Source organism: Cnephaeus nilssonii (genome assembly GCF_951640355.1).
Source record: "Cnephaeus nilssonii genome assembly, chromosome: 14".
Lineage (NCBI taxonomy): Eukaryota > Metazoa > Chordata > Mammalia > Chiroptera > Vespertilionidae > Cnephaeus > Cnephaeus nilssonii.
Genome location: NC_137085.1, coordinates 28,326,990 through 28,353,322, shown reverse-complemented (window position 1 = coordinate 28,353,322; position 26,333 = coordinate 28,326,990). Strand labels below are relative to the sequence as shown.

Below are 26,333 nucleotides of genomic sequence, written 5' to 3'. Positions count from 1 at the left end.
GTCAGAGGCCTCATTACCATTTTTTGGGCCATTGCTTCATGAGCAAAGACAGATCGAAGTGTGTGAATCCCCACCGCACCAAAGTGCAGATAAACATGACGAACGGTAATGGCTCCAGAGGCGCCGACGGGAGCGTTTCCAGGAGCAGGTGAGTGATGGGCGTGCTGGAAATGAGCATCTGGGCCCTGAAGCTCAGGCCTCACCTGCCATCCCTGGAATGCGAGGCTCACGGGGGGCGTCTCTTCTGGAGGAGTGAGGCTCAGTCTGGAGAAACAAGGCTGGAAGTAGAGATTGGGTTCCGAGGCTAGCCCACTTAAAGTCCATCCTGCTAATGAGAGGCAGAGTTGTAGCAATATTATGAGAGAGGCTAGTGAGGGGGCTGGTCTGGAGCCCAACTTCTATTTCTGTGGTGATGGGAGCTCTGTGGTCATGGACTGGAAGAAAAGGCGGGGGCATCAGAAACATACCTCCTTCAGCCCTGGCTGCAGTGATCTCCGGGCCATGGGGCCTGGGGGGAACGGAAGGAGAGAGAACCTGCATATTAATGGGGAGTGATAAAGAAGATGAGCTTCCCCTCACCTCTTTTTTCCCAACTGGCAGGCCCTCAGGGCAGGAAGTATCATTTGCTATGTACCAACCAGGAGCTTTGGGTACATTATCTCAGATGATTTTACAGCACTTGTTGGGTGCGATCCCATCTTATAGAATGGAAATTGAGAACCAGAGAGGTAAAATAACCTGCCTAGGCGCACACAATTAAAAAGCAGCAAAGCTAGGACTTGACTTGTCTATGTGACTCCAAAAACTTTGTTCTTTTTTTCTGGGCCACATTGGAAATAACTCCCTGGGAGCTCCCACCATGGGCTCTAGGACCCAACTTCAAGATTCCACATTCCTGACTCTCTGAGCTGCACACAGCTCCTGATCCAGACAGTCCCAGCACGGACTGACCAGCCATTTATTACCCACCAAGGCACGCTCTCAGTAGGTGCCAAGGCTGGTGGGTATGGCCATTTTCCCAGGAGGGGCTCAGTGTTGCCGCTACTTTCCCCCAAAGCCTTCCTGCACCATGTTCACCCCTGAGCTACTTAGCCTCTGGGCTCTTGGTTTGCACTGTTCGTGGATCTCCTGGAGTCATTGGTGACCCCAAGTGGAGAGCTCCGGGAGCGAGGGGTCAGTTCTCGCTTCCTCCCCGGTGTTCCCAATGTGTCCACGGAAGGGAAAGAGATGGACACTCGACAGGCTTTACCAAGCTGCAGTAGTCAAGACAACGAGAGCTGGTGACAAGGTGTCCACTTGCATAAATGCTGATCAGTCTCGACTGATTGTTTAATACCCGATGCTTCAAGAGAGTGACGGTGTATTAGTTGAGGCAATGCTAGCTGCTATAACAAACCTCCAAATACATAATGGCTCAACCACAGCAGAGGTTTATGTAACTCCTGTAAAGTATCAGACAGGTGTTCTGATAGGTGTAGGGTTGCCAGAAAAAATATAGGACACCTAACTAAACTTGAATATCAGATAAACAGTATTTTTTATATGTTGGTCCCAAATGATAACTGTCTTCCCAGTGATCCCAAGGGCCCAGAGCTGATCAGAAACATAATTGGATTTGACTGTGTCCCCAATTTGTCCCCAACATATTACACTGAAAAATTACCCGCCGCCTTTTTGAAATTCACATTTTATTGAATGTCCTGCTCTAGTTTTTGCTAATTCTGCAACTCCAGATAGATGGTGGTCTTCCTTCCATACTAGTTCAGGGACCCAGGTTTCCTCACCCTCTGGGCCAGCCATCTTCAACCTGTGGTTTCCAAAGTCATGACGCTCATTTGCATCAAATTAATGATGACAAGGAAATGAGTAGAGAGGATCATACGGGGAAGTTTTTCTGGGCCAGAACTGTTAACTAGAGCACATAGCTCTGCTTTTATTCCATTGGCCAGAACCAGGGACATGGCCACGCCAATTGCAAGGAAGACTGGGAAATGTAGTCTATATAGCTCTGTGCTCAGGAGAAGTGGAAAGAGGTTCCATGATTAGCTAACCAGTCTCTACCACTTAAAAAAAAAAAAAAAAGGCTTTTAAAAGAAGGCATGATGCCTTTTCGAGGGTAATCTTTTCAAGACTACAGTTTACTTCAGCAAACATGCACCTGTGCCTGTGTTTGCTGGAGATAGTCCTTTCCTCTGCTTCCCTTGCAAAAAACAAACACGTAAAACATTTATTTCTCCTCTGTGTTTAGAATAGTTTTTTTCTAGACAAATGTATTGTCAGGTTTTATCTTCTTAAACAAGCAGCAGGAGGGAGAGTCATAACTTTGAATCTTGGCATTCAATAGATCTTTGTAGATCCTGCTATAGCCTGTACCACCTACTAGCTACAGGACTTGGACGAGTTACTTAACCTCTCTGAGCTGCAGTTACGTTATCTGTGAAATGGGTTAATAGCATTTGCCTGATGGGTTTCTGTGAGGACACAGCCTGATCCAACACTTGGCTTGTAACTGGAGCTCAACAAACAGGAGTGACCTCTCTGGACCTGTCCCTTCTATGTTTCTGAACCAAGGATCCAACTTAATCCTGAGCTGAGGCTCTCTGGGGGACTGACTGGAGGGTCGCCCAGGAATCTGCTTGAGGCACAGAGGAGAACCAGACCCACAAACTCAGCGTGGCAACAAGCCTGGAGGCATCAGCCAGGTGGAGTATTTATCTGAGAAGGTTTCCCCTGGTCCAAGTTCACCACGGACTCATGTCTGGGACCTGTGGGGAATGGGGTTGTGATGGGTAAACATGGAAAGGCCTGCCCTGATCAAACCTCTGCACACACGAGTCTGGTCCAGCCCACCCAGCTGACCCCCTGGATGCAGTGCTCTGAACACGAACCCCCCTGCAACACCAAAGTGAGAGAGAGGCTGTGGGCCACCTCGAGCTCTGGAACAGCCAAGGTGGAGGTGACGCTGTCTGTTGGAAGGTGGCCTAAAGGTGGCCCCAAGGCAGTGGTGGGGTGACCTCCCATGACTTGCAGGAGCTGAAGGAGGAGGAGAAGAAGTGGTGGCTGGTAGGACTTTCTGGGAAAAATACACGAGCTCCCCAGAATTAATTAAGGAGCCTCTAGTGCTGGAAGCCCCTAGAAATTCAGAATTATCACGTGGAGGGAAGCACAATGGAAGTGAAACACTGGTTCTCAGGAATGAAGTGAACCTGTTTTAAACCCAGAGTTGGTGTGACTGGGGTAGCCCAGGTTAAATCATCGGATTCAAAGACTAGCTCCCCCAACTAAATGTGATTCCTTTTTGCATGGTGTGTCCCCCTGACTCCCACCCCTTAGTTGATTTGCCTTCCCTTTGCGGGAGAGGGAGGGCCTGAGCCTTTTAGTAGAACATGGTTTGCCGCCCTTGATTCAGACTCAGCCTCTCTGTTCTTCCCCTGCCTGCGTTCCACACCCCTCCGATTATGGAGGGATTGTCTTCTGGTCTCTGAATCATTCATTTTGGTTGTGTGGCTCTTGCCTGGCAGAGGTTTTTCTGCTCTGAAAAACTCCGATTATAAATAGTTCAATAATGCATGTCCTCCTGAGTTTAAGACTCGGGCTTATGTAATTGGAAATCTGGATGTGAAGCAAGTTAAAGTTGATGCCATAAAGACAGTAAAATAATTAATCACTTTGCTCTGTTTAATAGATTCAAGGGCATCGGAACAGCCTCGCGGCCAGGGTGAGTCCTCAGGAGTGGCACTTGCTGTCATGGTGATCTTGGCAGGCACTGGGGGGTAGGGCTCCAGAAATCAGCATCAAGGGTCAGAGGATGGAGCCTCCCCAGGGTGTGCCCCCAAAGCTCACTGAGGCCCTGCTTGTAAGGATGTCAGGTGTCTGTCACCCTCTGCTCATCATCCCCTCTCCCCCCTGCCGGTGGCTTCCCATCCCTGGATTCTGGGGTAGGGAGTACGTCCACACGCACACATGAGTCTGGTCCAGCCCACCCAGCTGACCCCCTGGATGCAGTGCTCTGATTGGAGTAATCCCTCTGCAGCCCACAAAGGACTCTCACATCCACTATCTTGTTTTATCCTCACAGCGCTCCGTGAAGCAGGCAGAGCAGTCATTCTTTCCTTCTACTTGTCCTAAGGGAAAACTGAGGCTCGGCTGGGTTCTGGGGAAATGGTCCATTTCACATGTATCTTTCTCAAAGTCACACAGATTCACTGAGTGGTGGAGTCAGGTCTCGCCTTCTCATCTGGGGGACTCCTCAGCCTGCACTCTCTTGGCTCTGCCTCACTGGCTCCCTGAGGGACCAGGAGCACGAGGGTATGGGCGTTCTTCTGGGGGAGGCTGCCCCAAGGCCAGAGACCTGCCATGAGCCGGGAGAGCTAACATTACTTGCTTATTTGTAATGTGCCAGGCACTATTCTAACCGCTTTCACACAGCGCTTCATTTGTTCTTCAAATCACCCTCTGAGACAGTGGCTGTTATTGTCCCATTTTATAGATGCAGCGAGTGAGGCACAGAAAGGATAGGGAACTGGTGCCAGGTCACACAGCTAATAAGTGGTGGAGATGGAATTTGAACCTCTGCTCTTAACCACTGTACCCTATGGGCTCTTTGGAAGCCTGTGAGTAACCTTGAGGCAGAGCTGTTCTCATACTTGACTTTTGCCTCCGTATTGAGCTCAGGGTCTGGCGCAGAGAGGGGTTTATGAGTTGTTTGTTGAAGGACTGGAAAGCCTAGCCGGGTGGGGTCAGCTCCTAACCGTCGTCATTCATTGATTCCTATCACATGTGTTTGTTGACCGGGATCAGGCCCTGTCCCTGTCCTAGCCCCGGGGCTACTGTGGTGGGCCTGCCAGTCTCTGCCTCCGTGGGGGCAGGTGGAGTGTGGTGGGCAGATAACAATAAAGGCTCTACTCTGACTTTGTGTGTAGAATGAACTGGGAAAGAGCAAGAAGCTTCCTACCGGGGTGGCCTGGTTTTCCTCTTCATGGTAACGGGAAACAAAAGGTGGCATGAGACAAAGCAACGTTCACAACTTCGAGCCCTCATCCCCTCCAGAAATATATGAACTCGCCATGTGGCCTTGAGCAAGCAACTTTCAGGACAGCCCAGGAGAGGAGGGAAGAGAGAAAGGACACGGAGTGTGTCACAGGCCTCCGCCCAGGTGCCCCCCACTCCCCAGGGCATTTCTTATCTCCCGTCTGAAGCCATTTTCCCTTTCCTACTGTAATCTTGTCACCCGTGTTCCCAGCTGGGCTCTTCTCCAGTCCTGGGTGCCTGTGAGACAGAACTCAAATTCCCAAATTCCTCCATTCCCTGCTGTAAGCCCCAGCCCCTGGCTTTGATGTTCTGGTTTATGAGAGGCATTTGCCTGCCAGCAATCTGGCTACCTGAACCCATAGTTGCAACAGGATTCAAACAGTCCACAGTGAGTGAAAAGTGTCCTGTCCCGTGGCCAGCCATGGTTGGACAGGAGATGGTGGGGACCACTGGAACAGGGACTGGTCAGTTCCTATTCATCACTGCAGTCCCAGCACCTTGCCTGGAATGTGGTAGGTGCTCACTAAATATTTGTTGTATGGATGGTGCTCTTACCATGTTTTCTCAAACCTAAGGTACCATCACCTTTAAAAAACACTGTCAATTCATAACTTTTCAGGAAAGACAAAAGGCAGACATGACATTAAATATGCACATCAACTGTAAGATACATCCTGGTAATAGGAATGCTAAAATGTGAACAAACAGGACATGCATTTGAGAATCAAGGACTTGTGTGATAACAACCACACAAGTGATTCCAGTTTGCAAACCGACTCATGTGGCCAATTCAGCTGTGAGGGGCCTGTTGTTTTTCATTCTCTTGCCCGTGCTGCTTTTATGGAGACACATCCCCAGGCCTGTGGATTTCTCCAGCCCAGGTTTCCTTTCCTCCAGCAAGTAGCCAGAACCCGCCGCCCCCCCACTCCCTCCCCACCCCAGCTGCTGCGCACGGATGAGCTCCCCGAGCCACCTCGCCATGACTTTGTAAATGACCAGCTCCACAACATATTTTCTTTGGAGTTTATAGGAATAATGGAAGTGACATGAAACTGTGCAGCCAGATTCAAATGAAAGGACAAACGTAGTTGGCCAAAATGAACAATTATAGGAAACAAAGGGAAAATAACGATTAAAGATCTTTCATTACAGCCGGCTAATTATCATGAGTTCTGGACTTAACTGTTCAGGCATAGAATTAAAAACCTTAATTATATTGTCACCTTTGTCTCTCAGCTCCCATTGCCACAAATGAATCCATTTACTGTAAGTGCCGCTGATGAGCAGAAATTGATGGCAGTCCCAGTGAGGTGGGAGAGGGGGCTCGGGGGTGGGGGTGGGGGTGCACCCGGCAGCACTACCAGGCCCGCACAGCTGGGCGGCATCTTCATTCCAGGACATTATAAATTAGAAACACTTTTAATGAGACAAATACAGGTTTGATGGATTTTATGATTTCTTCTCCCCTTCAAACCTCTAACAATGCTCCTCCTCTTTCTCCCTTTCTATTAGAGCTGGCCTCTGGTTAAGTGATTGCGTTAATGGTCTTTGGAGACAGGCTGAGTGTGGGAGGACAAGGGGACTTCCCTGGTGAGGGCCCTGGAAAGCTCTTCTCTCTGAAGGAAGACAATTCCTGGCTGTTGTTCCAAATGGGAGCCCTTTAAAGCCCAGAGCAATGAGTGGAAACGTGAGATTACTTTGCGAGAGAGGGAAATTGGAAAAGAAAGCTGCAGGATGGTTAGGGAGATAAAATCCTCAACACCAGCCCGTTGCTGTGCTTGAGAGGCCGGCCAGTGCAGTGAGAGAAGCAGGCGTGGCCCCTGGTGGGGGGCAAGTGGTTAATTTCTTGACGTCAGGGTGGGGTGGAGTGTGGCTGGAAGTGAGGAGCCCTAGAGTTATAACTAAACATCGCAGTGGTTATGGACACCAACTCGTGAGCCAGACTGCCTGGACTTGAATCCAGGCTCCACCTCTTTCTGTGTGACTCTGGGCAAGTTACCTAACCTCTCTGTGCCTTGCTATCCTCATCTGTAAGGTGGAGCTATTGAGAATATCTAGACCATAGGGCTGTTATGGGGATGAAAAGAGTTAACACGCATAAAGCACAGAACAGTGCCTGTACTGTAAGAACAACGTGAGTGTCAAATATGCCAAGTAAAAAAATTGCCCCGAATTCAAATGTCGTCTCCCACTGAATGTCGGTGTGACCTTGGGCGTGTTACTTAACCTCTCTGAGCTTTAACTTCCTTCCTGTTACATGGGATGAACCGCCATATATCCGATGGAAGTTTACACTAGGAAGTTGATGAGAAAATGGGAGTGTGCAACTGCTATGTGCTATCACCTCATCTGCTCCAGCTCTGCTGTGAGCCAGCTTAGATTTCAGTGCGGTGGGGAGAAAAGGCAAGTACATAGTCATGGAGAAACTTAACCTAAAATTGGTGACAGCCATCTGCTAACACAGTCAGTGGATGTGGGTGTCTTGGTTTGGGGGTGTTCTGGAGGCAAGACCTGGGTACATAGTAGGAGCTCAGGCACTGTGGCTAAACTGTCCGGCCCTCCTGCATATCTGGGGAGGGGGCTCAGGAACCCCTGGTCTTGGTACTCCTGTCTCCTTTCTTTGGGAGAGTGGGGAGCCCGTGTTGCCATGGTGATGTGTAGGAGTTAATGGGATGGAACTCCTCACCGGGCCGGCAGGGGGATAGCAGGAGCCACTGCACGGTGTGAAGAGGCCCAACACAAAAGGGTGAGCACCTTGGCTGCACAGGGTCCCAGCCCGGCCCGGCTCGTGGGCATTTCGGGCTCTGCTGCCCAGAGAGCAGGAAGGAGATTTGATGCCAAGGACCTTCCCTCCATGTCTGTCTGCCTCTGCCCCCAGGGCAAAGACAAGGACCGGGAGATGCCACAGAGGCTGGGCAGAGAGGGCAAAAGCGGTACCGATGAGAGAGAGGAAACAAGGGGCAAGAGAGAAAAAGGCCCATCCTAAGTGTGTGGAAGGGCCTCCCCCCACCCTCCCCATTCCTCAAGTCAGGACTCCAGGCAGATGGGTCTCCTGGGTGCTCAGGGGCTTTAATATCCCTCTAAGCCTCTGTGCTGTCATCAATACAACTGCCTTCCTAACAGTGCCGCGGCAAGGGTCGTGGTGAGGATTGAGAGAGACACAGTCCATGCCAAGCGCTCGGCACAGTACCTAGTACTCAGTACAGGCTCCACCAACATCGGCTCCACTGCCATCCTTGTCTGTGCTTCAAACCAGTGTCCCTGTGGGCGTGCCACCCGGTGTGCCATCATCCCTTTGCCTCTCCTTGGCAGGGCCGCCCCTGAGCTGACCACACCAGCCTGTGCTAACCATTTAGAGCCTGACCAGGAGCTGCCCATGGCGTCCGAGGAAAGGAACGGCCAAGCGTGCAAACTGGGCCAGAGCGTCTCAGGCCTGGCTGCACACTGAGAAATACTGGTGCCAGCTCCGTTAGCAGAGATGGCATATCGTTCGTCCCGCCTGGGGCCCCCGCCTCATGTTGCGTTTATTATTCATCTTATGGCTCCTCAGTGATGCCGATGTGTGATGGGGGCTGGGACATGCTGGACCGGGTGTTCTGCTGCCATCTGATTGGTTAGGACAGCATGAGGGCCCTTACACGTGACCAGTGCCTATACTGTGTGGCTTCTCTGAATCCTTGCAGGATGGGAATTAAGACCCCCTCTTTATGGATGAGGAAACAAAGGCGTGTGGGTTTGGGCAATCCTGACCCACGCGTCTGGACGGGCAATGAGGAGATGGAAGAAGATAACTTCGTGGTCTTGCTTTGTCAAAATTCCCAGGAAGAATTACCAGCCACCGAATCTTTCTCTTGGCCCGTTTAGCTCTTCGGGAGCTGAGGGTCTGGACGGTCTGGCAGGGGCCAGGCTGCCTGTCCTGTCTTGCTCTGATCCCAGCCAGCCTTTGTCTCTTGCCGCAGGGGACCTGGGCGGGGCCCTGCCACTCTCTGAGGGAGCCTTCAGCTCGTGCAGCCCTGGAGCTGCCCACGGGGTCTGGAGTGGGGAGGAAAGAATTCCCACTTGGAACCGAGTGCAGGTCTTTCCAGAGGCCCCATCTGTGTGGTGGCTTCCTGACCACAGCATGCCTGCGAGCAGGTTGTCACGTGGGCTTGGCCTAAGATGGGCCCGTTGGACCTCCCAGTGAGGATTTCACCGCTCACCTCTTAACTGGGGCACATTCATCACACTGAGTGTCTCAAACATCGAAAGAGATGGGATTATAGACGGCGCCAGGAGAAAAATGGAGATCAAGCTCCCGAGTAAATGAATTTATCTATTCCCGGACCCAGGTCAGACAACGACGGCCGGGGAAAGTCATTTATCTCTTTGAGAGATGATTTTAGAAATACAGTCATGGACGTGTCAGATCTGTGCTCTCCAGCTTCAGGGCGAGATGGGAAGCGTCCCTGCCAGAGGACGACAGCAGGAGGCCCCACGGTGACCAACTGCGCTGCCTGACAGCGGGGTGCAGGCACCGGGTGCTAATTACCACATCCTCCTCTGGATTGGAGTCTGTGTTGTTCCTCTTCGCTTCCTTTTGATTATCTCCGGGCAATTCTGAGAGAGCTGGGGACGAATTTAAGCAGAGCTAGTGCACACATTATTATGGCTTCTCTCTGGGCTTAAATGGCCCTCTCGAAATAGGCCTTTTTATTTATCTTCTCTTTTCCTCTCTTTAAATTGTGGCCCAGCCCTAAAGGCGTGGATTGATTGTGCATTTCCTTTGCCTTGTAAAGAGCCTGTTTGTCACTCCATTGGGGCTGGGATAGGGGAGGGGGTAGGAACGCTGGGGACACAGCTCCTCACGCTGACCTCCCCTGCTCATTCAGACCAAAGGCAGCTCCGCCCCCAACTCTCATCTTGAAAAAAGCCACTAGGGTGTAATACTTTCAACAATAAAGATTAAAAAAAAAAAAAGAACATTTCAGTGACAAGGAAAAAAAAGTGGAACAGAAATATTCATGAGAAACTTGTAATAAAGGAAATTTAAAAATATATATATCACACATCCTAACCAACCAAACAGAAGTATCCACCACCTTTTCTATATATATTAAAGAAAAAGTCACTTACAGTTTGCATTAGGGACTGGCTGGTGCAGGTGTATGTGGCGGGAGTTTGTGTATATTTCCCTGCAAGAGGATGGATCTCGGCTCCAGGACAGGTGCTGTTAAAGGTCAGTTTAGATGAGGGAAGCCGCAGCCATTAACCTCCTGGCCACCGGCTGATGGTACTGTCAGAATGAATGGGTCCCACACCCGGGAGAGGAGGCTGTGCCCAGGGCACTATCATCAGTCGGGAACCTAGGGATTTTGTTCCAGGACAGTGATTTTGCCCCTGACGTCTGATCTGAGCATTAATGGCAAAGCTGGGAGGGGAGGCGGGGTAACTACACCTTCCAGAACATTCTTTTATCTCTCCTTGACCTTAACTTTGTCACTCTTTGACAAGTTGGGGGCTAGGACGGGGGAGTCAGAGAGAGCAGAGGCCACCCTGTGCCTTGGCCTGTGTCCTTCACTGGTACAGGTGGTCCTACAGGCAGATGCCTGGCTCAGTGCACTGGGGGGGAATGCGGGTCAGAGGGAATAATGCCTGCTGGGTCTTGGGGGATGTTTTCTGGATGGCCCTCTGCCATTGCCCTGGGGTTGGCCAACCTATTTCTCATTTGCCCACATTCCGGCCTCTCCACGAATACCAGCCTGTAATGTAGCCCATCCACCTGCCCTCCACTCCAGCCCGCAGGGCCCATTCTAACACAGCTTTCCTACACACCACTCCCCTTGTGAGCCTCCCAGCCCCCTTTTCCTGCTCCCAGGCTTCGGATTCTGGGGCCTCCTGACCCCTCTTGTCTGGTCTCCCACCATACCTTTCACAGATCCTAACCAACCAAACAGAAGTACCCACCATCTTTTTCATGCATGTTTTCCTATCTCCACCCTTTAGCCGAGCCCTTCCTCCTGCCTCTAATTCCTGTTCTCTTCCCCCATCTAGCTTTCTCCTCCATCGCACCTTCTCAGGCTCCACAAATGGCAGGTACTCACTAACTGGGTGCTGTGTGTGAATGCTGCTTTCTTTGTAAAGGACTTTTTTTTTTTTTAATCTTAAAATGAGTAGTCTTTATGTACTGGCATTTAAGTACATTTTAGAAAATTTGGAAATATAGACAACCTCTCAGGACAAAATAAAGAGTAACCTGGAATCCTACATCTGCTGCCAATATTTTGGTGTATATCTTTTCAATCTTTTTTCTTTCATTATTTTTTACTGTGAAATATTTCAAATGCCCACCCATCAAAATGAGGTACTACCACCCCACACCATCAAAGCACCATCTTTTCTCCTCTTTGTAGCACTTCCCTCCATGCATGATTACTTAGCCATTTGATTGACACAGAATAAAGAATAAATTCAACATTCTCCTATGTACTCACCCCTCTTTTATCAATTCCGTAGTTTTTCTATCTATTTTTGCAAATTGAGATTTAAATACTTTGGGATGAGATTGTACAAATTGTCCACACTGTTTTTAAAGCTGCTCCCCCTTATCCTGCACTTAATAAATCACAGATCCTTTTCTATGGCTGAAGAGTGTTCTTTGTAACAATGTACAATAGCTTATTCAGTTAACCTAGTGGTCGGCAAACTCATTAGTCAAAAGAGGCAAATATCAACAGTACAACGATTGAAATTTCTTTTGAGAGACAAATTTTTAAACTTAAACTTCTTCTAAAACGCCACTTCTTCAAAATAGATTCGCCCAGGCCATGGTATTTTGTGGAAGAGCCACACTCAAGGGGCCAAAGAGCTGCATGTGGCTCGAGAGCCGCAGTTTGCCGACCACGGAGTTAACCAATCTCCTATTTTTGGACATTTATACTTATTATAAACAGTACTTACTACACATCCATGGCTACTTACTAAGAAAAATTCAGAGAAGTGGAATTATAGGGTCAGAGAATATGGACATTGATATGTCCCTTCAAATTGGCTTTTCAAATGATTATGCTCATGTACTTTTCCATAGCGGCATATGAGAACATCGATTGTAACGCATCTCAGCGAGCACTGAGTATTTTCATTTTTAGAAGACATTGTCAGCTATGAATGAATGAAGGAATGAATGATGAGAGCCCTTTTATGGGAGTGATAAGGTCTCTTTGAGATGCTGCCATCACACGCCTTGTGGCCAGCTGAGATCCCACTTCCTGTGTGAGTGTGTGTGGGGGTGGGGGGGGTGGGGCGGGGGCAGAGGGCTCACTTCCAGACCATCTCGGTGTGGCTTTTAGACTTCAGCCAAGTCTGCGAAGTGACCATGCAGCCAAAGTAATCACCCTTCTGTGGGCCAGGCTAATGTGCTCCTCCCTTGCTGCTTGGATCAATACCACACTTACTGCAGATTCGCTAAATGAGCCAGCGCAGCTGGGAATGAGCTTCTAGAGACAATTACTTTGGGAAATGCAGCCGTATTTTAGTGGGCACCACATGCATGAAGCTCTTTGCAAATATCAATATATATTTGCTTGCCTGACAAAAACAGATCAAACCCAAGTCAAGAGATTAATCCAAATGATTGGACTGTAAATGATTCTTGTTGTGCAAAGTGGGGTGAAGCCTTGACCTTTTCCATGGTTGCTATTGTGCGGACGGTGCTGGAAATAACCAGCCTGGCAAAATTGGCTGGTGGTTGGCTCATGCTGTCTTCTGCAAGTTTATTGCCGGTAGAAGTAGTTGACGCTGTTGATGACAACCATTCATGTTTGCATAGCGTTATCTCACTTGATCTTTACCGAGACCTTGTAACAGTCAATAAATGCTTATTTATTCAATCAATTCATCCATGGAACAAATAAGTATCGAGTAGCCTTTATGTACTGGCATTGTTCTAGAACTTGGAGCCTAGCGGAGCAAGACTGATAATAAACAAGAAAACAATCAGATGGCTAAGTAATCATGCTTGGAGGGAAGTGCTACAAAGAGGAGGGAAACGGTGCTTTGAGGGTGTGGGGTGGTGGTACTTCATTGTGATGGGTGGGCAGAAAAGGCCTCTCTGAGGAGGTGACATTTCATTTGAAATTTGGAGGATGAGAAGAAGCGAGCCTGGGCAAGGGGAGCCGGGTGTTCTAGGCGGAGGGACCAGCTTGTACAAGGGGTCTGAGCTGGGAATGAGAAGGCTGCCATGTAGGGCTGGGGTGGGGTGAGAAAGGGAAGAACAGCACATTACCAGATGGGAGAAGCAGCCAGCAGCCAGGCCACACAGGGCCTGTGGGGCACGGTAAGGAATTTGGATTTTATTTTATGGGGGAGCAGGAGCCATCGAAGGGCTTTATAAAGGGGAGGGCATGATCCAATTTACACTGTGAAGAGATCATTCTAGATCCTGGGTAGGGAATGAAAAATACTCTGTTCATTTTGATAGCTGGTTGCAGAAGAATAACACACGTGAGTAGGCAGGCTGGCGAGGTGGGGAGCCTTGGGTAGAGCCCCTGAAGGGCTTTTGGGGTGCGAGGGCCTGCCTAGGCTGGAGGCCCTGGTTCTGAATTTTTTCTGATTTCACATTTCATCTCCCACTTCCTCTTTCCCTTGAGGGGGTTTGTCACTGGCATGATTCTTGTCCCAGGCAAAGCGTGGCAGGAAAACGAGGGAGCCAGGCATCGTTGAGTGGGTGTAACAGGGTCATCAACCTGCTTTATCCCAGCCCCGGGGCTCGGGGGCTCATCTTCACCCTAAAGGACAGTGTGGGAGCTCTTCCTCACTCTGTGCTTGGGCCCCTGGGGCGCGGTGGGGAGGTGCCCTCCAGGGGACCTCGCAGAGAGTTGGGCAAAGGCTGCCCGTCACTCAGTCACCGGGCTGTTGGTGGACGGGGCTCAGGGAGCAGGTGGCCTGAAGTGCCTCATCTCCCTCCTCCTCTCTCCTCCCCCTCCTTCTCCGCCTCTCCTCTTCCTCCACCTCCTTTTGTCTTCTAGTTGGCATTTCCCCTTGGGAGTCTAAGAAACTCAGGGGCTTCTATTAAATTCTCTCTGCCCCCAGAGCACGGGGACCACGTGAGACCTGTGCCATCCCAGAGCACCCCTGACGATGGCAATGCCCACCGCTCTCGGAGCCTTAGCGCGAGGCACCACGGAGCCGGCTCACCCACACGGGTGACCTCCAGCAGGGCAGGCCCGGCCGGGCGGCAGGATCATGTTCTGGGCTAGATAGTGCGTCTGCTCATTACTCGACCTTTGCTAAGTACACCAACTAATGGAGCGAGAGACAGGGGAGAGCTACGCAGGCCATGTGGAAAGGTAATTCCAGCCCAGTGCGAGGAGGTCACAGTCAGCGAGATGAATCTCCAGCTGCCTTTCCTTCCAAAGCTAACCTTTGCCTTACAGAGAAGTTCTCTGAAAGAGAGCAGGCCGTGTTTGCCCAGCATTTGAAGGAGTATCCGTCCTAGCAACCCTGTTGGAAGGGTCCCCATTTCCTCGGGATTCAGCCCAGGAAGCTGTTTATTGATCTTTTACACCAGAAAGGATTGTCCTGGGTTTGAAATCTATCAAGTATTGGAAATTCAAATAAAGCTATGTGGGAAGTCCTGTTTAATGAGGGTTATCCAGGGAGAGAGTCGTTAGTTAGTCGGCCTCCTCGCCCCCCCCCCCCCCCCCCCCCCCCCGCGCTGCCACCTCCCTGGGGCCGAGGCCTCTCTCCATGTGCCCCTCGATGCAGCTGGCTGACTTTTCTTTCCTCTGGGCATCTCTGCCCTCGTAACTGGGGGCACATGCCAGGCCCCGCCTGTTCTGTTTCCTCCCGACCCTTCCGTGTCTAACCCTCCCCTTTGCATTCTCCACGGTCTCTCCTGGCCTCTCTCTCGCCCTCCTGTCCCATCTCCTCTGTCTCCTCCTCCCTCCCAGTTCCTGCCTCTTCCTTGCTTGGCTTCTGCCTTGGGAGGGGGTAGCACCTAGTCCCGGAATTGAGCGAGGGCTGCGGTGCATTTTACCGGGAAGGCTGCACAGCAGTTCACAGTGCGGGGGGAGTGGACAAATCAGTGACGTTCAAACATGTTCTACTGTGGCCCATGGAATGGATTTTTATTTTGAACACACACACACACACACACACACACACACACACACACAAAACAAAACAAAAGTTTCTCAAAGCAATTTTACCTTTACCACAGCACTGCGCTCCGACGCTACACTTCTCATTTATTTCATTTTTAAAACACTCTCAGCTCAGTAAATTGATTTCCCGGCCCGGAGCTTGGAAATCTGGACTAGCTGACCTCTGAGGTCCCTGGCAGCTCAGTGACTCTGGGATTCGATGACAGGTTCCGCTGGGCCCAGAGGGAGGAAATGTGGTTTGATATTCTAAACGTCACCTGAGCAGTTAGCGGTGACAGTGGGGCTGCGGCCCAGCTCTCTGGACACTCAGATTAGCGCTCCCTTCACCCCCCCGCAGCCCAGCCTCTGACGGCCCTTCTGGGTCCTCTCCTCCGTCTTTGGATGTCCGCTCTGTCAACGTGTGGCCACATCAGTCCTTCGCCCAGACACCTTCGGGGGTTCCCCCATTGCCCACAGGGCAGAGGTTCAGGGTGTTCATCTGCTGACTCCACTGACGTTGCCCCAAACTCTGTCCTCTGTGAGCTGCCCTTCGCTGGACTGGCCAGGTGCTGAGGGGACGTGGGCCTCACCCCTAGAATGCCACAGTGTCTGACTGTGACGAGCCCCTGTCCCTGAGCTGGGGGCTTGACATAGGGGGGGAGAAGGGGGCTGGACTAGTTGCCTCAAAAGCCCCTTCTCACTGTGATTTGGGGACTTTCTGTAGCACGGGGGTCCTCGCCCCGCAACCCTCTGGGTTCACACCCTCGCCCTTGCCCACTTTGTGCCAGTTTGTTCTGATCTTGAGACGCTCCTGGAACTTCTCTCATTATGCTCTCAGTCTCCTCAAACTTTAGAAAGACATTCGCGGCGTGCACCCTGAAGAGGAGAGGGGCCCTGACAGAATGAATGCTGACACTGATAATTGCGGAATCCTTTGTAGCCCGGCCCTGAAGATGACTCCACACTGTCAGTTTTTATTTTATTCAAACCTTGGCGTCGGACGTCCGCCTGCAGGTGAGGGGTGGTGGGAGGTGAGGAGGATGGGAGAGGATCTTACCCCCTGCCGCGGGAGCCTTCCGCGGACAGGGACACGGCGCCATGTCCCAGAGCTTCCTTTGGTCTGGAGACCGGGACCGTCTCTGGGATGGCGGGTAGACAGGCCTGTGAAGGGCTTAGGGGACCACCACGTTGGCACCGCCTGGCAGGCTGGGAATCGCAGCCTTAATGAACACGGAGTTTCTTGATGAGGCAGGCACAGGCTTGTCCCCCCGGGTGAGAAGAGGGAGCCCCGGCAGGAGGGGAGGGTCGCAGTGACCTTGCAGAATTGCACTGCAGCTGGCTCTCCTCAGGAGTCCTCGCCGTCACAGCTGACAGAGGTCTCTGGGCCACCACTGCCTTCAAAGCACGCCTCTCCTGTCCAAATGCTCTCACTCCAAACCCTCTCAGCTGTCCTTCATTGGACGCTCAGGGCGATTGCTGTGGGCGTTCCCCTGTGGCTGAGCCTTTGCCTGTCCTGGGCCCTTTGCCTGGACTCACCTTCCCCAATGCCCCAATTTTCACTCTGAAACCCAAGTCACTCATCAGCTCTTACTCTGGACCTCAGAATCCTTCTCAACACAGGCTCCACGCAACTACCACCAAACAAGGAGCACTGGCAAGAGAGATGAAACTTATTTACCATCCCTGATCTAGTAAAGGGGACCAAAATGTAATCAGCATTCGTATTTTACTGATATTGGAATTTAGTTAACGTGTCACACATGCCATGGGTATCGGAAGTTGGTCTGGCCCCTGTTTTGACAAAGTTTTTCATAATTGTTTGGTAATGAGCATTTGGTTATTGTGTGCCATGTCCTTCATCAGGATAGCTTAGACTTAAGAAGCGACGGGACCTCATCCTCTTGGAGGTCATGCCCAACCACCCCTTTGCTGCTTACTAGGTGTACTGGTTAATAATGTGGATTAACTATTAACCGATTAATATTGCGGATTTTGTAATCAAAGAAAACACGATAATTTCAAGAGAAACATCAAAAGTGCTTTATTCAATGTAATGTCTATCGCTAGCTACACATTTCCCCCATCATTCAGGTAATTTGTGTACACTGTCCCAATAGAACTTTTCTTGTTTTGAGGCAGACCATTCAGAGACCCAATTTTCCACTTCTTTGTATGTTTTGAAGTGCTGCTCAGAAAGTGCGTGTGCCATCGATCAGAACAAGTGGTCATCTGAAGGAGCAAGGTCTGGTGAATATAGCCGGTGGGTTAATACTTCCCAGGCAAGATCTTTTAACGTGTCTTTCACTGGTTTTGAAGTGTGTGATGGTGCGTCATCATGAAGCAAAATTACTTTGCCATGTCTTCTGGCCCATTCTGGTCGTTTCACGATCAAAGCATGGTTCAAATTGATTATTTGTTGTCGGTAGCGATCAGTATTAACGGTTTCACAAGCTCATAATACCACACCTTCCTGATTCCACCAAACGCAGAGCATTGTCTTCTTCCAAAGCGATTTGGTCTTGCAGTCGTTGCTGATGGTTGACCTGGATCAACCCATGATTTTGTGCATTTGGGATTCTCAAAATAAATCCACTTTGCATCGCCAGTCACAATTCAATGCAAAAAAGGCTTTCTTTCATGCTGTTGAAGCAACATTTTACTGATGGCTTTTTGGTTTTCCATTTGTCTTTCGTTCAGTTGATGTAGCATCCGTTTTCCTTCCTTTAAAATCTTTCCCATTGCTTGTAAACTATTGGAAATTGTTTGCTGAGCAACATTTAATCTTTCTGCAAGTTGTTTTTGAGTTTGACATGCATCTTCATTCAATAATGCTTGTAATTGTTGGTCTTCGAACTTTTTTAGTTCACCTGGACATTCTTTGTCTTTCACATCGAAATCATCACTTTCAAAGCCTTTAAACCAGCGTTCACAAGTATCTTGAGATGGAGCATGTTCACCATAAGCTTCCCGAAGTATATGATAACTTTCAGCAGCACTTTTCTTCAAAATAAAATAATGAATTAAAACTTCTCACAATGCTCTTTTTTTGGCATGAAATTCGACATTTTTAAGTATAAAATTATGATGTTAACACCTTCAGAAAATTTGACATATGAAGTTTTGAAGCTTGTTGTCAAAATAACATACATATCAAATTGCATATATATCAACATATGTGTAACTCCATCTACTGAAAAAAATCTGCATTATTAACCAGTACACCGTGAGAAAATGCATATCAAGTATTGAATTCCTCACATCATCGGTCCAAACATGGAGGTAATTATGTCCTATCAATCACTTCAGTGAGCACATCAGTCAAACCAGTGAAACTGGCCAAACTAGCCTCATCAGGCACTCTCCGTGGAGCCTGCCCCCCAGAGCTAACTGGGCTTTCTCCTTACTTCTATTTGGGATGATCCTCTCCCCGAACTCTGCCACTATTGCTCAGAATAACGTCTCAAAGAGCGAGGTGTGGGTTGGAATGGGGAAAATGTTAACTACAACGGAGGGCCCCTGAGATGGCTTTCTGGAGAAGTCAGAGTAGTCAGACTGGGAAGGCAGGAAGTGAAGGTGCGTCATCAGTTACTTCTCTCAGCCACAGGGTCCTCTTTCAGGAATTGTGCCCCATTGCACTCCAGAGCATTCTGAAGACCTGGGTTTTGGCTCTACAGCTTTGGAGGAGCACACTTGAGAGGTTAGACATGTTGAAGACCAAAAATATGGTCTAAATGTTTATCTAGTAATCCAACCCAAACTAGTAATCACCTGCTGGGTGCTGGGCACTGGGCAGGTGAGTTAGGTGAGCAGGAGCCAGCTTCTGCCGCCAGGGACCTCACAAATTAGTAAGGGACAAGCCCAGGATGGACAAAACTATAACACAGGCAGAAAGTAGGACTGTCCAAATAGAGCTGCAGAGACTGTCTATCCCACAGGAGTCTGGGAGAGGGAATATGTGTGTGTGTGTGTGTGTGTGTGTGCGCGCGCGTGTGCATAGATCTAGGAAGGCTTCAAGGAAGTGGTGGAGCCCTGTTAGGATTTGGAAATGGAAAGGGAAGGCCACTTCTCCATCCTTTACTCAGGGCCTGGCACATTAGAGAAACCCAGGAAATGCTTGCTAACCAACTGCTGAGTCCCTGCCCATCTGGTTTTCTCCTTTGGGTTCTTCAGACCGTCCTACAGCGTTGACAAAAATTAATCCTGGGAGCAGGATGGCAAAGACAAGCACAATTCATCACGTTGTCAGAGCTCTGCTTTGAGACGCTGAGAGCCTGGTTAGGAAGCATTCGAGGCAAGGGACAGAAATCCGCTTGGAGCTCGGGTAGAAAGAGGGAGTCACGAAGGCAGTGAAGACCGTCAAGACGGACAGTTACAAAACATGCAGGTGGGCCCCATGGCATGGAAGGACCTCAGGCATCTATTTTTCCCACTTTGCCACCCACCCCTCAGCCCTCGCCACAGAATGTTTGATTTCTTATACGTTATGTCTCTAGGACATCCATTTCGCCCTGTGGGCTCTGCAAACTGGCTTTTCTGCACATTCGTCTGCTCGCATGTGACCCATCAAGGCCTCCACAAAATGGTAGCTTCAGCTCTCAAGGCTCCAAGGCCGCCTGACTCCATTCCCTGTGGCTATTGGCCAGGGTCAGAGTGTCTTGATTCCAAAGTCTCAGGGGAGAGACTCTGCCAGGTCAGCTCACCTAAGTTCTGCCTCAGCCCCAGGAGCTGGGAGCCAGGGCAGGGTGGGCCCTCACACACTGTAACTGTCCCTTCCCAGCTGTTTTTCCAAGAAAAAAGGTGGAGAGGGGGAAAAGATGGGCTTCTCCAGCAGGAAGAGCATCCATCTGCTGGGCTGCCGCATGTACTGTGGGCACCTGCCCAGCCTTTTGAGTACTTGAACTACACAGAGGATGGACTCTGTTCCCGCCAATATCAGTGCGATGAATATAACATACCATGGACAGTTTAACAAGCAAAGGAGCAGTTGCTTTTGTCTAACATAGTCTACCTGGCCCCCTTTCTCTCTAGAGTTGGTCAGGCAATTTTAAAAGAACGTTTTATGATGGTGCTGAAAGAAGGAATGAGGGCAGGTTTTACTCACACCCTCCTCCCCGCCTGGCCAAGCCCTTAATCGTCATTAGAGCTCTCCTAGGTTCCTGGGGTCAGAGCTGGCTTCTAGGTACTGACTGCTCCAAGGGGGCCATGACCAGAGTTTGAACCTCAGAAGTCAGCTTCTTGTAGAAATAGATGTTAAATGGTCATTTGCTCCTGGGCCAGCCCACAAAGGCTATGTATGTACTTTATGGACTTTAATGGCCATTCCAGACAAGCTTCTCTATATTCATGTGATGGAAAGACAAATCTAGAAGCAAACGTTTTCTTACAGCTGGATGGAGACTCTTAATAATCCTCTGCAACCTCTCCTCACGTGGGGGCCCAGGAGAGTAAGGAATGTGTTCGAAGTTACACAGCTACGTAGAGGCTGGATGGCAGCTGAGCTAACAACACAGCTGCTGTACTGGTAAGTAAACAAAATTCCAAGTGTACAGAACTATGTAAAAAATAGGTTAATCTTGAATATTTACGCTTGAGAAAAAAACAGGTTGAATTACATGGTAGATGACCTGCATAAATTTCCAAAGGGCTTTTGAATACCAAGTACCTTTAAATTGGTTCAAGGCTATAATGCATGGACCCCTCCAAATAAATATTATATAAAATATATACAAATACAGATAGGTAGATAATTGCACCCAACATTGTGTATATGTATATGTATATGTATATGTATATGTATATGTATATGCATATGCATATGCATATGCATATATACAGTTGATCCTTGAACAATGCAGGAGTTAGGGGCACTGACCTTCCTCGAAGTCAAAAATTCACATAAAACTTTTGACTCCACAAAAACTTAACTACTAATATCCTACTGTTGACCAGAACCTTACTACTAACATAAACAGTTGATTATGACACATATTTTGTATATTATATGTATTACATGCTAGATTCTTATAAGAAAGTAAGCTAGAGAAAAAATTTTATTAAGGAGATACTTTTACAGTATTTATTGAAAAAAAATGCATATGAGTGGACCTGCACAGTTCAAGCTCATGTTGTTCAAGGATCCACTATATATATATATATCTAACATATATGTGTGTGTGCATGACAGTGTATGTATATACATAGATAGATATAGTTATAGATAAAAATACAACTATTCTTTATTATTTCTGTTCTTTTCAGAAGTTGAAATTATGTTTCTCTCTTATTTAGATGAATGTGGAGTAGTGCTGTATAATAGAACTTTCTACAAATGATGGAAATGTTCTATATCCAATATAGTAACCACTAGCCACATGTAGCCATTGAACACTGGAAGTGTGGGCAATGCAACAGAGGAACTGAATTTTTAATGTTATTTGAGTTTAATGAAATTAAATTAAATGTAAATAGCTGCTCGTGGTTAGTGGCTAGCACATGAGCAGTGCAGCATAGCATTACTATTAACCTTACCAGCCAAAACACATTTGGGGCTCTCATGTGGAACAAAATAGGGTGGGATGGAGATAAAAAGGAGATAATAGAGACAAAGGAAGAAGTTTAATTAAAAGTAACTGGACAAAAGTTAGAGAGGATGCATGTTTATGTATGAGAGGGCATCTGAAGTGGTGTAAACTGAGTTATGAACAGTAAGAGGCAAGGAAAATATTGATATGTCAAGTCTTCTCACCTGGGGTTAAACACAGATGGAGATGGTGAAGCTGCCATGATCAGGCAGTTCCAGGTCTCAACCACCAGGGGTCCTCATGGCCCAGCACAGCTTGGTTGCTGAGATGAGAGACCAGGTGTAGATGGTGGGAGAGGGAGGATGAGGCGAAGAAAAGCCAGCCCTTGACTATCGGAAAAGAGTGGAGGTAAAGGCTCATCACACCATGCTAAGCCCGCTTTAAGTACCTTCCAAGTAACAATCCCCTGAGGTATGTAAGTGCTATTTTATCATCCTCATTTTACAGGTGGGCAACTAAGGCACAGAGAAGGTAGATAACTTGGCCAAAGCCACAGAGCTGTTAAGCTCATGGTTAGGAAATAAACTAAACAGTCTGGCTCTGGAGTCTGGGTTAACCATTATGCTCTGCGCCTCCCACAGGGAACCTGGCTTTGCATGGTTCTAGATCCCCGCCTGGAAAATGTAAGTATATTGACACTGAACTCAGTGATCATCATTCATCTCTTGGTATGAAGTTGTTGGGAAGGTTTACATGAGCTATTGCATTCTTCTTACTTTCCCTACGGGCACTTTTCATTCAAGTGTGCGTTCCTGAAGTCAACAAGCAAACGGGGAACACACTGTGCGGAGGCTGGGAGTACAGAGTCAAAGGAGCCTGCCTTTGGGGACTTGGAGCTCAGCAGGGGAGACAGGAAATGGATGGAAACACCTGCTTCACCGGGTGTGAAGGGCGGACAGTTTGGGGATAGAAACAGACCCAGAGGAGAGAGAGGGTCCTGACCAGCTGGAATGTCTCGGCCAGCTTTTTGGGGGAGAGTCCTGGAGCTGAACCTTGAGAACCAGGCAGCACCAAACATGCCCACGTCTCCACTTTGGGTTTCAGTGCCCACCTGCCACAGGCTGACAAGATTCATTGCTACTAGGAGGATGAGCCTTTACAGGAAATTCAGAACTCCCATTGTCCAATGTCGGACTACTCCCTTGGTGCTGAGTCCCTCTGGGGTCACGGCCTGGCGTGCTGGTGAGAAGCAGGCTGTTCAGGCGCCCCCTGCCTCCTCCACACACTGACCTCCTTCAGACTTGCACGGACAGAGAGAACACCTCTCCAAGGCCCAGCCTTCGGCACAGGCCGCGCCCACACTCCGGGTGCCTGGATTCCCGGGAAGCCGGCTCCCAGGGCCTGTCCGGCAAGGCTCGGAAGCCCAGGTCCCCACAGACCTGCTGGTTAATGAGTTCTGCAAAAACGAGGTCTGTCTGTAATCGAAATGGGAGTACCAGGCTCGCGATGTCCCCGAATTAATTCAGTCCTGATAGAAAAGGAGCAAGGCAGTGCAGTGTCTGCGGCTGCCGGCGGGATCCACGGAGAGGTTCTGGGCGCCATCGCTTCCATTTGGGGACCAGCTGTTCTTCATCACTCCAGCTCCGTGTGGAAGACATTCTCCAGTCTGTCCTCCCTGTCTCCCGCTGCCACACCGAGGCAGTCGGTGAATGCCCTCTGCCCACCCTGGACCCCTCCTCCATTTAAATGGCAGTCCAATGCGCAAATAGAGCCTTTAGTGACTGCTCCAGACTGAAACGTTCCTATTATTTTACTCCCTTCTTACTCTCACACAATTCCCTTCTGGATGGGGACCGGTGGGTATAAAATAGACGAAGCTGGAATTACAGCGGCAAGAAGACAGGTCTGATGTAGTGGGGACATTGGATGTGGCTGGGAAATTTGTCCAGGTCCTGATGTGTGTGTCCCCTGAGAGTTCTCAGGCCGCCACGACTATCACCCCCAGCCCGGCGGTCCTCCCAGTGGCCTGGGAATGGGCAATCAGCGTGACCAAAACTTCCCCTGTCAATGGAGAGGTCCGAGTACCCTGACTCAGCAAAGGAGACGTGCATCGAGGGGATCTTATCGTGGCAGCTTTCCAGAGGCACCGGCAGTGCCAACCTCAGGCTACCTTGGTGACCACACCCTGGACTCCCTGTAGAACAGCACATGGCCTCTGCACCATTCTTCTGGGATTCCCCCGCTCTCTTGTCTGAATTCCAATGGCATCTCCTCTGGATGATCCCTACTCTCTGCTCATTAAGTGTGGTCTGTGGTACCCTTCTGCATCACTGGCCTGTTTCCACTTTCCGGGGCTGGGGACTTCCTGTACGGAGGAGGCGTTGGCAACATGCAGGCTCCACAATGTCTGTTCTTCCCCCACGTGTTTGCTGTGTGATCTTGCACACATGCCTTCCATCTCTGGTCCTCAGCAAGTCCATCTGCAACATGGGATGATAAGGCCCGCCTTACAAGGCTGTCATGAGGAGGAAATGAGATCCCAGCTCCTTTTTCTCTGCCTCGCAACCTTTCGTATCCACTGCTATTAGGGCACTGGGGTTCTGGAGCCAGACCAACCTGGATTTGAATCGTGGCTCCATCATTGTCTAGCTGTGTCTCCAGTCGTGTTACAATCTTTACATGCCTTAGTTTCTTCATCTGTCAGATAATGGTGATAACCCTAGCCCTCACCTCACACACCTGTGGGGAGGATACAATGGGAGAATGCATGTAAAGGGCTTAGCATAGGCCTGGCACAGAATAAACATTCAAAAGGTTAGCTGGTATCATTGTTGTTGTTACTAAAATTGTGAGTTGGTGGGGGCAGCAATATCAGCCTGGTATAGTGGCCAGTGAATGTTTAGTATATAAAGAAAAGGGAAACATTTTCATTCTAAACGGGGGAGCATTGTACAAATGTAACCCTCAATAATGCTACCTTTGTCCATCAGGAATGATCAGGACACGCTGCGGGTGTTCAGAGAATGAATGTGGGCCTGGGGATGTGCCCAAGGGTGCCTGTCCCTGTCACATCCCCCCTCAGCCTCCCAGCTCTCCTGAGCTCTGCCAGATGCAGGTGAGCTGGGGGTGACAGGCACTCACCTACTGATAGCCAGAAACTTAACCCAGAAGGAAAGAAAATCCATGGCTGCCAGCTCACAGGCATCCCGGAGCAATTGCTAGTGAGTCAAGGTCGATGGCCAGACAGACCGGAAGAACCAAGGGAAGGGTTGGCATTTGCTGAGGTTGCTAATTTCCAAGCTCTTCCCTGTGGTGAAGCAGCAGAAATGTGCTTGTGGGGACCTGGGCCTTCCCTCTGCGTTATGATGGCTCAGGGCTGCCCTGAGCTGTACCCTGGGAAGACTTACTGGCCCAGAGCAGTGTCCATGTTCATACCTATGCCTATGTCTGTATGTGTCATAGCTAGCATTCAGTAAGGGCTTATTGTGTGCCAGTTTACATGGACCAGTCTCTGCAACATCCTGTCTTACCCATGACATAGATACTACAGTTTCCTTACTATGAAATGAGGACAATAACAGGTCCCATGGGCATCAGTCAGGATCAGCTAAGTTATGCTGCAGTAATGAGCACCTCCCAGATCTCAGTGGCCTAAAGTGGCTTCAATCACATTGCAAAGTCCCTCTTGGATCAGCCAAGGGCACTGGTCTGTGCTGTTGTCATTGTCACTCTGGGGCTCAGATTGACAGAACAACCATTATGTGGAACACTCTAGTCTCTCGACAGAGGAAGAGAGAGAATGGCCAATTGTGCACTGACTCCAGGAAGTGACAGACCAGCATAACTGCTCACATTTCATCAGCCAAAGCAAGTCATGTGGCCACATCTGACTTCAAAGAGGTGGGCACTTGTAATTTGACTAAGTGCCTGAAGGGGGATCTGGAAATACTTGGTCAACAGCAAAAGGTTCGAATGTCTCCTACTGGTGTGGTTTTGGGGATTGAATGAGTTCATGTACATTATGCACTTAAAACAGTGCCTGGCACCCAGGAAATCCTGCATGGATATTAGCGAGGACCACCACTACGATTTCTATTATTTGTTTTAAAGATGAGTAAACAGAGCACAGAGAGGCCAAGTAACCCACCCAAGGTCACACAGGTAGGGAGTGGGAATTCCCTGGAGGTTGTGCTCCTAACCAGTGCACTATCTGACCCCACTCATGGAGCACCAGGCCCACTCTTCGAGCTGAGGCTGGGTCAAGTTGGACATGATGAGCCCTCGAGGAATACCCAGTCTATTGGGGGGAAGAAACGGGAAGCTATCATTTAGTGACTGACGCAGCCACGGTCTCATTGAATTCTCACAACAGCCCCGAAGTAGGGATTATTATTCCCATGGCCCGGATGGCTGAAACGGAAGTGCAGGGACAGCAGGGGCAGCATGGTGAGGTCTTCTGCCTTTTGTCAAGACTCCCGGCACCAGCAGCATCCCTGTGAGTGTGTTGTGCTGAGGTGAGTTGAATTCTGCAAGTTGGGGCAGGGGAGGCTGGGGCTCAGGACGGTGGTAATGGTGACCCGCAGGTGCTTGTCCCTCACTGCTCTCACCTGCAGGTCCCCCCTTAGATAGTTATCAGATTGTGTGCCCCTCAAAGAAGGCATGC

The 26,333-nt window shown here is 49.4% G+C and overlaps 1 long non-coding RNA gene across 3 annotated transcripts in view; it reads left to right on the top strand.

The window, feature by feature from the left end:
* Window positions 1-25,977, top strand: part of LOC307111404 — a 38,971-nt gene extending 12,994 nt beyond the window's left edge. For 2 of the 3 annotated variants that reach the window (XR_013814562.1, XR_013814563.1), the window contains 3 exons: window positions 20,536-20,670; window positions 22,312-22,353; window positions 22,474-25,977. This is a non-coding gene — a long non-coding RNA (uncharacterized lncRNA). Of the gene's footprint in view, window positions 1-15,987; window positions 16,164-19,319; window positions 19,534-20,535; window positions 20,671-22,311; window positions 22,354-22,473 lie in introns of all 3 variants that reach the window. The other variant, XR_013814564.1, reaches the window with a different exon arrangement.
* The last annotated feature ends 356 nt before the right edge of the window (window positions 25,978-26,333 follow it).